The 11,832-nt window shown below is 39.8% G+C and overlaps 1 long non-coding RNA gene across 1 annotated transcript; it reads left to right on the top strand.

Moving 5' to 3' along the window:
- The first annotated feature begins 10,336 nt into the window (after window positions 1-10,336).
- LOC146460386 (uncharacterized) lies at window positions 10,337-11,626 on the top strand. The gene is made up of 2 exons (XR_014857632.1): window positions 10,337-10,557; window positions 10,650-11,626. It is a non-coding gene; the product is annotated as an uncharacterized LOC146460386 (long non-coding RNA).
- Window positions 11,627-11,832: the final 206 nt, after the last annotated feature.

Raw genomic sequence — 11,832 nt, 5'->3', positions numbered from 1 at the left:
TCGAAATACATCAACCAAAGAAAAATAGAGATATAAACCCGTTCTTTAGGTCTTATGTCGTATCCTCAGTAAAAATAAAAATTGTCAAGAACCCTTGGAGATTCAAAATTTTAATGGCGTTTCATTTTTGCGGTAAAACCGCATCCGCCCGAAAAAGCCATAGAAAAGCATGCTTTGCGATACGTTTTGTTCTCTGAATTGGGCATTGTTCTGAAAGGAGATTCACTTCAAACTTGATAGTTCAAGCCTTGTTGAGTTTCACGCGCAATTACGTACAAGCTCGCCTGAGAATTCCCACCGCAAAAGCGGTAACTCAACGATACACGTTTTTGTTTATTTTCAATAGTCAATAAATAACCTAGTTGACTTTCGTCTTGTATACATGATCGTGTTCGTGGCTTAGTCACACCGTTGAATAGTTAATCGTCGCAAGCATATTCAGCCCATATTCATCCTTAGCTGAAATGCGTACTCTTTTCTCCTCCTATTAGGTAGGAAGGCGGACCAATCACTTTCTTGAATCGCCCTTGACCGTTCCCTCATATAATTTATTTCGAATACAACAGCACAAAAAAAAACCAACAACAACAACGAAAGAAACCAAGAAAGAAACGAAAAATATTAGCAGTGTTAAGCTTCAAAAACTGCATTTGTTATAACTCTCTGAGTAACAAAAGTGCTATGTGATTGGCACTAAATTTGTATCAAGCCAACAGATTTTGGGAAACACATTTCGTCCCAATGTAACCGGCACCAAAAACGAGAACCTTCTAACTTTCTTCCAACTTGTTTTCTCGCCCAAGTTTTTTTTCTCAACAATTGAATTCGCCCTAGTGTGATTAGGCCCGCTTAACGGTGACATATAATTTAATCAGACAATGTTATTTAGGAAGTGTTCTTTGGGAACTATCCCGGATGAGAATTAATTCACAAAATAAATAATTTCCGTGGGCTTTTGGTGCCTATTCTGTTTTCGAAATGAACGCAATAATTTGAACGGAAAATAGTTTACCCAGCCAACGAACTGCGTTCTTCTTGAAAGTGTTTTGGTTTAGCTTTTTGTTGGTTAAGTATTGTTGTGAAAATAGTTTTATTTAAAAATTCTAAAAGCTCTTGCCGTTAGTTGTTTCAAACTTTTTATTTTTCGGTGTTTTTCATATCAAATACATTCTCATTAAAAAATATTAATAACCAATTGACGTTAATTGATTCTATGGCCTGGACAGTTTCTGTTGATTCAGGTGGTCAGTTCCAATCCATTTGACGATCTACTGTTTTAACAGCTGCAGTGGACAAGCCACGCTCCAATTCGTAATTTAAATGTTATCAGCTGATGATGTTTGTAGCTCTACTAGGTTTCGTAGCAAGCGTTATCGGGGATAAGAAGGAGGAGCGAGACATTTCTTAAAGTTCGAAATGAAAACGAAAATTAGTTCCGTCTACGTCCAAGTTTTTAGTAGCTCTTAATTAAATTTCCTAATAAATTGAGTTTCAAGCAGAACTGAAGTTTTACTCGTTCAAATCAAATGATGTTGAGAACGAAAAAGTAATAGCCTTTGACTGAAATCATACGGAGCATGTTCGCATCAGCACTCCTCCCACCCAACCCCTCCCCCCAAGTGATTGGTAAGAATGACTCAATCAAATACAACAACAGCTTATTGCCTGTATGTTGGGTAGTTAGTTATTAATAACGCACAAAGACAAAGGCTGTTTCTTCGCTAACGTGAGTAATTAAAAAGTCGAATTTAACAATAAGTTGGCTGTTCAAGTCTCCCGGGCGTTTGCAGCTGATCAACTAAGTGAACCAGTCCGTATTAATACTCTTTTTATTGCATTTACTCGTAAAAAATGACCGAACTGGGTAATATAAAAGGTTGCATCTTAAAACATATGTTCTCACTTTCCTGTAGCGCTTTTAACTCGTAAACGCACGCATGCGCAATGAACGAGTTATCGTAATGTGGGGTACATGTTACTCGGTCGATCAGTTGATCGATCTGTCGTGAACTTTCAAATGTGGCGTACTCTCCTCACGGCTCGCTTTAGATTCCCTCCTTCTTATATTATAAAAATTCACGTCTTTTGGAGTTCGAAATTAAAAGAAATAGCCTAAAGAAAACTCGACCGATGTATATAGTCTTCGTACGTCTTTATTTTGGTGACTATAAGCGCCGCGTGGAAGCCACTCAAGGCCGAGACTGTCGTCCAAGTAAACAGGGATTTCGCCCAAAATGGAAGGAGAAAATATGATGGAGAAACGTCTGACGGTGTTCCCTGCTCATTCGCGTATCCTTTTTTGGCGGTCTAAAGTAATTACCATTAAAATCGCTTTTTATATTTTTAATGCAAGTACAAATATTTACAACATCATCATGATTTTTTTTAAAATCGTAGCGTCACGGGTGCCAGATAGATTCCCGAGATAAAGGAGAATTTTGTTTTTGTTTTTTGCTTTTAATTTGCTTTTTTTTTAAGCCTTTAAAAGCCAACCATTCCAAAGGCTCCACACAGTTTTCCAAATTAAAACTTTCTTTAAAAATACAAATTTATTCAAGGAGCCCAAACTTGCTGACGGGAACGGCTAAAAATCTAAGCGGCGTAGGATGCGGAATAAAATTCCCGTGAGGCCCCTTATTAAGCCTTTATGACTTATATTTCGAGTCCTGGGCCAACCAAACACAATGCGAGCAATGTTTTATACCTTCCCACTATTTACTTCTGCATTCACGAATTGGCTCACAGGAACCTTTGATTAGTGTTCATTATCCTTAACCGTAAACTTAGAATTTGCTAAAAGAGCTTTTCGCTGATAAATGGGTCACAAGAGTCCTTTTAAGAGCGCCTGTGTGTAAAAATCAGACAAATTCTTAATTTCGCGGCAAGGGTGGAAAATTCGATTGCTTTCATGTTAATGTTAGATAGGCTAGGATCAATTTATGCCAGACCCGGACTTTGTAAAGCTCCCGCGTCGCTCTTAATAATTTACCATTCAGCCACCGGACTAGGGGGGTCCGGGGGCATCCTCCCCCGGGAATTTTTGAAAATTTAGGTTCCCAGAAACCTCATTTCCTGCATTTTGAGACCCATTTTAGGCAAATCACAACTTTTTTTACAGCAGCTTTTTAAGCTATATACATCACTTCGACGGCATAATTGTTTCCACTTAAACAAGAAAGTTCAATGTACATTCCGCGCCCTGTCAAGTTCTGATAGCTATTCGATATGCTGATAGTCATACACCAAGCTGGTTAGCCTCCCACGCAGACGTTCTTTGGGGTTCGTCACGCGTTTCTGCACGCGTGACGAACCCCTAAGAACGTCTGCGTGGGAGGCTACAAGCTGGTAGACTACATCATTCTCGGGTGTAGGCTTTCGAACAAATTGACTATCTCGTAAAGATTGACAGGCATATCATATTTGATATGCATTAGAGCCAGGGCGGACAGTCTACTCTCTCTCATGGTACACCTCATAGTTGTTCAACCTCCACATTGCGCTTATGGAACGTTCACATTCACAAGTGAATGTTCTCAGGAGAACTTGTACGTATAAATTGCGCGTGAAACTCAAAAAGGCTTGAACTATCAAGTTTGAAGTGAATCGCATTCAGAGAACAAAACGTATCGCAAAGCATGCTTTTCTATGGCTTTTTCGGGCGGATGCGGTTTTACCGCAAAAATGAAACGTTATTAAAATTAATCTCCAAGGGTTCTTGACAATTCTTATTTTTACTGAGGATAAGACATAAGGCCTAAAGAACGGGTTTGTATCTCTATTTTTCTTTGGTTCATGTATTTCGACCACAGGAACTTTATTTAAAAGTTTTTCTTTCGTCATTATTGATCTTCAAAGGGGGTTCGTTCGAACCCCTCGAACCCCCCTCCTACGCGCCTGTTAGTAAACGTTACAAACTTACCAAATGCACTCCCTTAGCTTACAAAGCCGTCTTTCTTCCCTGTTGACACGACATCTGAATTTATTTTTCGACCGGTAGTTTTCGCCACCTTTTCCTTCTTCGTAGAAAAAAGCTACGCAATTAATGATGTATTCCGCCTCGTTGTTTGCAGAATTTCCAGGATTAACTTCTCTGGCCTCGGCCATGATTTCCACGTTTCTAAAGAAGGCTGAGCTCCGGGTGGCAGAGGTCAAGTTACTTGTCAAGTTACGTATTTATTAACGAAAACAGCTTCGCATTGGCAGCTTAAGCATATTGAAGATTAACTCGATAATGTTGGTCTGTATTTTATTAAAAATTAAACACAATAGTACGTGCTTGTCATAAAGTATCACGGATTAACGAAGTTAACGTGCTAAATTTAGGTCTGAAAAAGATCAAACAAGAAACCACAGCACCACAAATAATTTAATTTCACCGAACACCGTAGCGTGAAAAACACAAACATCGCACACCGTAGGGTTTGAGATCACCGCAACAGCGCAAATGGAGATTTTATTCACTGCATCACCGCATTAAAAAAACATCAACACCGCAAATCCCCCTGTCCCCCTCCGCAAGCGGTAAAACAAATAATAAAATGAACACATCTTTATTTCAAAATGGACTTTTTTGCTTGGGAATCCATGCCAAAGCCCAACTGAATTCACAAAAAATGTTATAAGCTTATACTTTAACTGGCTCACTCGTGAGAAAATGAGAACATGTGGGTAATTACTAGTGAGTTTACAGGACAGTTGAGGGGCGGGGGATGCTCGTTGCCTCGCTTAGGGGCCGGGTGTTCTGGGCAAAACGCCATTATATGTAACCATCAAAGTCTCGTTGAGAGTACGGTTGCAACATTTTAAAAAGTCAGATCTTCTTGATCTTCCCTCTGTTTTATTTTTTTTTATAAATTCGTTTGAGTACCCACATTTTAACTTTTTTACGTAATGCTATGGCTGATACGAAATAACTAAACATTTGCCTGAAGAAGTTCAGAAAGTGAATTAATGACCTGCAGCTGCTCAGATTCTGCGCCGTTGAGAGTTATTTACACAGGCGATTTCTTGCGCGATTCGTGACGCACTTCGTCGTACTCCATCTTGCGGTAAAAATCACAAGTGTAAACTAGCGCCGATTTCAGTGCAATTTTGGCAAAACTCGGGGGCAATATTTGCTGCGATTTGCTGAAATTTCCCCCAAATCGCAGCCACAGCTCGCGACCATGGCCGCTAGTTTACACTTGCGATTTGTATCTCGAGCTCTAAAAATTGTCATGTATGCGGGGGTCTTTAAGATAATATTTGCTCAAGCATACGTAATAGGAAATAACAATTACTGCTACATTTTTTAAGTTGAGTTTGGATCGCATTAATTCGAATAATAGCCTTGGGGGGGGGGGGGTATTTTTCGCGAGTATTCGAGGGGGGGGGGGTGGTGGGGGGCGATTATTTTTAATACTGTTCACGGGAGGTCGTGCCCTATATATTTTGTTTTATTGTTCCGTTTGGTCATTAATAATCACGCCAAACAAGCAGAAAATGGGTTTTGTAAATGTTCTCAACAATGTCTTAAAGTGTTCTCAATTTGGTTTTATGAACTAATAATGTCAATGTCCTCGGAGTCAGAGCCGAGTCCCCGATCAGCCATGTTTCCTATCCAAGGCGTAAAATCGTTCTGTGAGTTCTCTCCTGTCAGAGGTTCTCCCCTGGCGAAGTTTATAAATAAAAATTTGAACTTGACAGGGGACAGGGGACAGGGGGGTGAAAGAAGGAGAGTAGAGGTAGAGGGCTATGAGTGTTCCAAGGAGGCCAAGGAGGAGGTGGTGGGGGCGATTATTCGAGGGGAGCGATTATTCGAATAGCATGACGCCTATAGGCGTGAACGCGGGATATGAACCCACAGTCAGAATCTGTTTAAACGTACAAATAAATGGAAATGCAAATGTGAACAATCAGTATAGTGTTACCAACGGCTCCTGTCTCCAAATCAAAGATGATAACGTGAGGATTAAAGCGTCCGTGTGAAGCACGGGATATTCTTCATAACAAATGTATTCTTTCACTTCTGTTTTTTTTTTTATAAATACAAGACGCTAATGGGCGTTTACGCGGAATGCGATTGAGCTAATTGAATAGTTTTAGTCAGAAGGATAGCGTGGTGTCGTTTAGCTAACCTTCAGCTTCCGTTACGCCACTTGCCATCATACCAGAAATTGTTTTATGATAACGTAACGACCAAGCCACACAGATACAGACCTGACTCACGTCTGCTATTGTATCATTCCTTTATAGCGTCATGAACCATACAGAGCCCATGGCGTAATGATACTAACGGTCAAACGACAAAGATCAAGTGTAAGCACGTGACAAAAGCCTTCTTTGTCGTTTCTTAGTAAGACCGATAAATATACGCGCAAATAATGGATTCTGATTGAGCCGTTTTCTGTTGAAGACAATGACAACAACAGAGGAAAGAAAATCCCTTCTAGGAGAGGACAGGGTTAAATCCAAGTTTAATTTATTTATTCATTACAATTTGTGACAACGATGAAGAAAAAAACGATACCGAACCGGAAACTTAACGCTGTCTGCCCCAGGGCATCCTGTGTAAATATGGTATATAATGTTTTCAGGGTTTATTACTTCACATTATGAAAACAAAACCCTTGGTGTCAGCTAAGTTAGCAGCCGGACTAGCTGGCGTCAGAATAGTATTCTTACTTTTGATGAAACGCAGTGCTTTTCGGAAGTATTGTACTCCGAAAAGCGTATAATATCGGATTGTGACATACTGCCAAATAACAATAAAACCTGGGAAGACGAAAGAAGATTCGAGTGTAACATATATGCACATCTATCTGTTCAACAGATCCCGACACTTGATCTGTGTAGAAAGCAGCAAAAGTCCGCAGCCAAAAGCAAATTCAACAATTGTCAAAATAAATGGGATAACAAGTTTCTTTACGTCAGAACTTCAACAGTCGCCAGTGTTTGCAGCACATATTGTATTGCGGGTAAAGTACAGTGGATACTTTGATTAAAAATCCACTTCCTTTATCAGTTGGCGTGTACTTTTAACGTTCACGAGGATCTTCAAACTTAAAGGAGGTGAGGTTCTTTGGAAGAAAAGAAGAAAAATACTGCAATTGGCCTGGAATGTAAGCAGTAACTAACCCGTATACGATTACATAAACTTTGGTTGTTCCATTCATATGTAAACTCTAGCACTCCAGTTCTACTGCCATCACAGATACCGACTGAACCATAATTGAAGTTTCAGTAAGGACTAAAAACTTGAAAGACAATTGCACAAATACGTTACTTGGACATCCAAGCACCCAGCACTTAAAAGAAGTGAAGTTGAGGTAAAGAAATGGTGATAACTAAGATTGCTGACAGCAACATTTTAATACCACGGCGGTTACACTGCAAAATGATGTACAGAGCTGGTGGGAGAACCCAAACACTCCACACCGCGTAGGCATTCTCACAAAACAACACTTTGTCATCTCCTATTTCGATTGTCAATTACCTATCGAAAGAAACCTAGTACTAAAAGGTCCCATCAGATTGAAATGCACAGTTCGGATAACTGACAGCGCGTTTCTGTGACTAAATTTGAGTTAAGGTGATCTATTTAAAATAAAGAAACTTTGGATAACTCAAACCTTTTGTGATGATTTCACAACGGCTCTGTACAAAAATGAATGACCTGAGGTGCAATAGATAGGATTGTAACTACTGACTACTAACTTATTTTGTTCTTGTTATGGCTCTCAATATCATGGACGTTCGCGTTGTGTTTATAATTTGCAGAATTTGGACGTCAGACGAAAACCTAACTGTAAGGGAAGTGGTCAAAACTACTATACTCAAACAGGACCCACAAAACCACAAAATAGATGGTGGTCTCTACCTGCAACCTCCCTTCCTCAACCTCAAAAGATAGTGTCTTTATTACATAACCACCCTCTATCCAGCAGTGAAAATGACAATTAGATTCAAACCTCACTTTTCTTGTTTATCTAGCAATGCTGACTCTTGCTTGCTGAATATTTCAGTGTCAACTCAAAATTTAAAGGCAATAAAATTTTGTGAGTAAATGTTCATGAGACAGCTGGTGTCTTCGACAACACACTTACCCCAGACGAGGTGGGTCCTTTTCAAACCCTTAGGGGTGTTTGGTAGGGCTGGGGTGAAATCCATAATCAATCCATTACACAGTACTGTGAAACAGGAGATGCCGTCCGTGTCACGCTTATTTGGTAAAATGTTTTCCTCAGTTTTTTCATTTACGGACTCTTACGAGCCTGTGAATTTCTAATTACGCGGGATGCCCCGAGGGGGCATACCGTGTCTTAAAACGGGTCGATTTCTTTTTTTTTTTTCTTCGTAGTAGCTACAAATCGGTACATTAATTACGCGGGATGCCCTGAGGGGGCATACCGTGTCTAAAAACGGGACGATTTCTTTTTCTTCGTCGTAGCTTCAAATCGGTACATTAATTTATTCATTAAACTCACCCCTCTCCTACTCGGGGTGTATTGTTCTGATTGTCTTCAACAGAAGCAGGCCAATCAAAATCCATTCTTGTCGCTTACATCGCGAGGGAGGGGACCCACTCACCCCTACCTGTGTGACGTCAACGCATCATTTGATCTATTTATTAAAAACGGATTAAATTTGGGGCCATATTGTTTATAACATGTTCTGGACTCAAGTGTGCCGTTTTCAAACGGAAATTTCACCATTTTGAAGCGGCAAATCGAAAGAATAACTTCTAAGAAGCACTCGACATTTAAAACGGTAGAAATTGGTGAGTTCATGGCGAAGGAATCGTGCTTTGTTTGACAGTCCTTGACCACGACGCGAGACTAAAAAGAGGTCATTGAGAAGCTTACGTTATCGTAATGGAATTCCACACATTTCCGGTGAAAGTCTGAGTCGCGTAACACAAGGAAAACAACGTAACGCGATCGTCGTGACTCAAACTATTCCATTAGCAAGGATAGTTTTATCAATCGGCGAAGCATACAGTTGGAAAAAATGAATCAGCCCCAGCATCACGCGTAATGCCAGTAAAGCAGGCATCTTGTTTATTCATTAAACTCTCCCCTCTCCTACTCGGGATGTATTGTTCTGATTGTCTTCAACGACAGCAGGCCAATCAAAATCCATTCTTGTCGCTTATATCGTGAGGGAGGGGACCCACTCACCCCTACCTGTGTGACGTGAATGCATCATTTGATATATTTATTAATGACGGATTAAATAGTCGCGCCATATTGTTTCAACATGTTCTGGACTCAAGTGTGCCGTTTTCAAACGGAAATTTCACCATTTTGAAGCGGTAAATCGAAAGAATAACTTCTAAGAAGCACCCGACACGTAAAACGGTGGAAATTGGTGAGTTCCTGGCGAAGGAATCGTGCTTTGTTTGACAGTCTTAGACCACGACGCGAGACTGAAAAGAGGTCATTGAGAAGCTTACGTTATCGTAATGGAATTTCACAAATTTTCCGTAGCCTCCCACGCAGACGTTCTTGGGGGTTCGTCACGCGTTCCTGCCCTAAGAACGTCTGCGTGGGAGGCTAAAATTTCCGGTGATACTCTGAGTCGCGTAACACAAAGGAAACAACGTAACGCGATCGTCGTGACTTAAACTATTCCACTAGCAAGGATAGTCTTATCAATCGGCAAAGCATACAGTTGGAATAAATGAATCAGCCCCAGCATCACGCGTAATGCCAGTGTAGCAGGCATCTTGTTTCTTCTTCTTCTTCTTCTTTTTTTTTTTTTTTTTTCTTAACTTAGAAAATTATTCCCTCTTTAGAAAAAAGAGGAAAAATTTACGAAAGCAATATTAGACTTAGATTAGGGAAAACCTGGGCTATTACACTATCGGCCCCATTTTTCTAATTTCTCTGTGCCACTTTTTGATCTCTTGGTTGTCATGGCAACCACGAGATTTCGAAGGCAGTTCGCGCCAGGACAGGACATACCTGTGGTTATTTTCTGAGACCTTTCCTATGGTTACGTTGATGCTCTACAAATCTCCATTATTCCAAAGAGAGAGTCGCTACTGTAGCATGGGGTTATGTCCAAGACAGTTTGGTACAAGTGATAGTTTTACGTTGATATAACACGATTTTGAGCTGTTTGATGCGCGTTTTCATGACAAAATCTCACTATCAGTACTCAATTTGTTTAAAAGGCAAACAGTAGTGTCTGCGAATTTGAGTCATAAATGTGTTCGTTCTTCGAGGATTTATCCCTCAGCAGTATAGAACCGATTCTTATGTAAAACTTAAGAGAAATTAAATGTTACATTGTAACTGGTAAAGCGTCTCTTTCACTATCAGTAAAAGATGTCAATGAAGTTAGGTTGTTGCTGCCGCAGCGAGGGAGCCTGAAGCGACCGAGCAAGGCAGCAACTCTAATCGGCACAGAAATATACTTATGGGGCCTTGTGAGAGCTTTCTTGCAAAATGCAAAGGATTGTGGTCGCGCAAAGATCAAAGGAAAAAGGAATTGTGGTTAATTTTGTGGGCACCACAATGCAACGCGCTGCTTTGCCTTTTCCAGTTTCGGACAGAGCAAGGGAGAGAAATCAAGGTGAGTATTTTTCGTCGTCTTGAATGCCCCTGATTTTGCGGAATGTTTCTACTTCGTTTATATTTTCTAAACTGAATCTCTTTTAATTTCAGAACGCAATATATTTGCAATTTCAGCGTCAGGTATATCCTCGAGAACCCTCGAGGTAAAAGCTGGTAAAAGTGAAGGCAAATTCTTGAAAGTTGTGTTGTTGATTACGTAAGCTTATCTGCGTTGATTATTTCCAACTTTGTTCATTTTTAAATACAAAACGTAGGCACTCAAGCTACGTACTTACACTATAATTTGAACACTACCTCATGCGAAAAGCAAATAATGCATACAAGGACTGTATTTGTAGAAGAATCATTCATGTTCATCGCCATGTTTTAGAACTCTCGAAGCCGGCCGCGCCGAAATCGCTGAGACAGCGTATTTAATTCCAATCGTGCAATCTTCTGATTATATTTTTTTCAGCAGGGCAAAACTGCATTTTAGCTCAGCTTAAGTCATGAATATGTGAATAACATACGCATTTCAAATGTTTTACTGGATGTTAGTCGTTTTCAATGACATGCTTGACACGCAAACAACATTTTATTTTCTATCAGATTTTTATTTACGCGAATCATTGTATTCACTGCAAGGTCAGTAAACTTTAGTTTTCCATTGCTTCGTTTAGTGTGAATTTTCACACTTCGTTCTAAACTTGATCACTTGGTGCATGTTTATACGCCTCGTTCCAAACTTGATCTCTTGGTGTTTGTTTATACGCCCCGTAAAACAAAAGTTAGATTTATTATCTTACCAAATAAACAAGTGCAACAGGAAACAACATTTCAAATGTCCGATATTTTTAGCCTTGTATGTCACGCTGTTTCACGGGTTTTATGTAATCACTCTAATAGAGGGCGTTTTAGAAACGCTCACTACTTAGTAACAGTAAGTATAACTCAGAAGTCTGTTCCACCGTTAAGTAAAATCACACTACAATTTATTGTATATTTAACAGTTTCAAACAAATACAATTGTAAGTTCTGTTTCCTTTGTACTTTCAACATGTCATTAAATACACATTTCCGTTGTTTTACACGTTTCTTGTCATCACTGTGTTTTCCGGTTTCAAATGAGCACCATGGGTCATTTTCAACTCTTTCAACCTCCCCTTCTTATTCTCATCATAACAGCAGTCACCTGCCTCCCCAAGGCAGCATTCACTGCCATTCCGGTATACTAGCTGTAGGGTTTAGGTTATCTGTTTATAATTGGGGAAACTTTGAACTCATTAACTTTAAA

Source organism: Pavona decussata, unplaced genomic scaffold, assembly GCF_977016875.1.
Source record: "Pavona decussata unplaced genomic scaffold, jaPavDecu1.1 SCAFFOLD_213, whole genome shotgun sequence".
In the NCBI taxonomy this organism is placed as follows: domain Eukaryota; kingdom Metazoa; phylum Cnidaria; class Anthozoa; order Scleractinia; family Agariciidae; genus Pavona; species Pavona decussata.
This window is presented reverse-complemented; position numbering and strand designations above follow the sequence as displayed.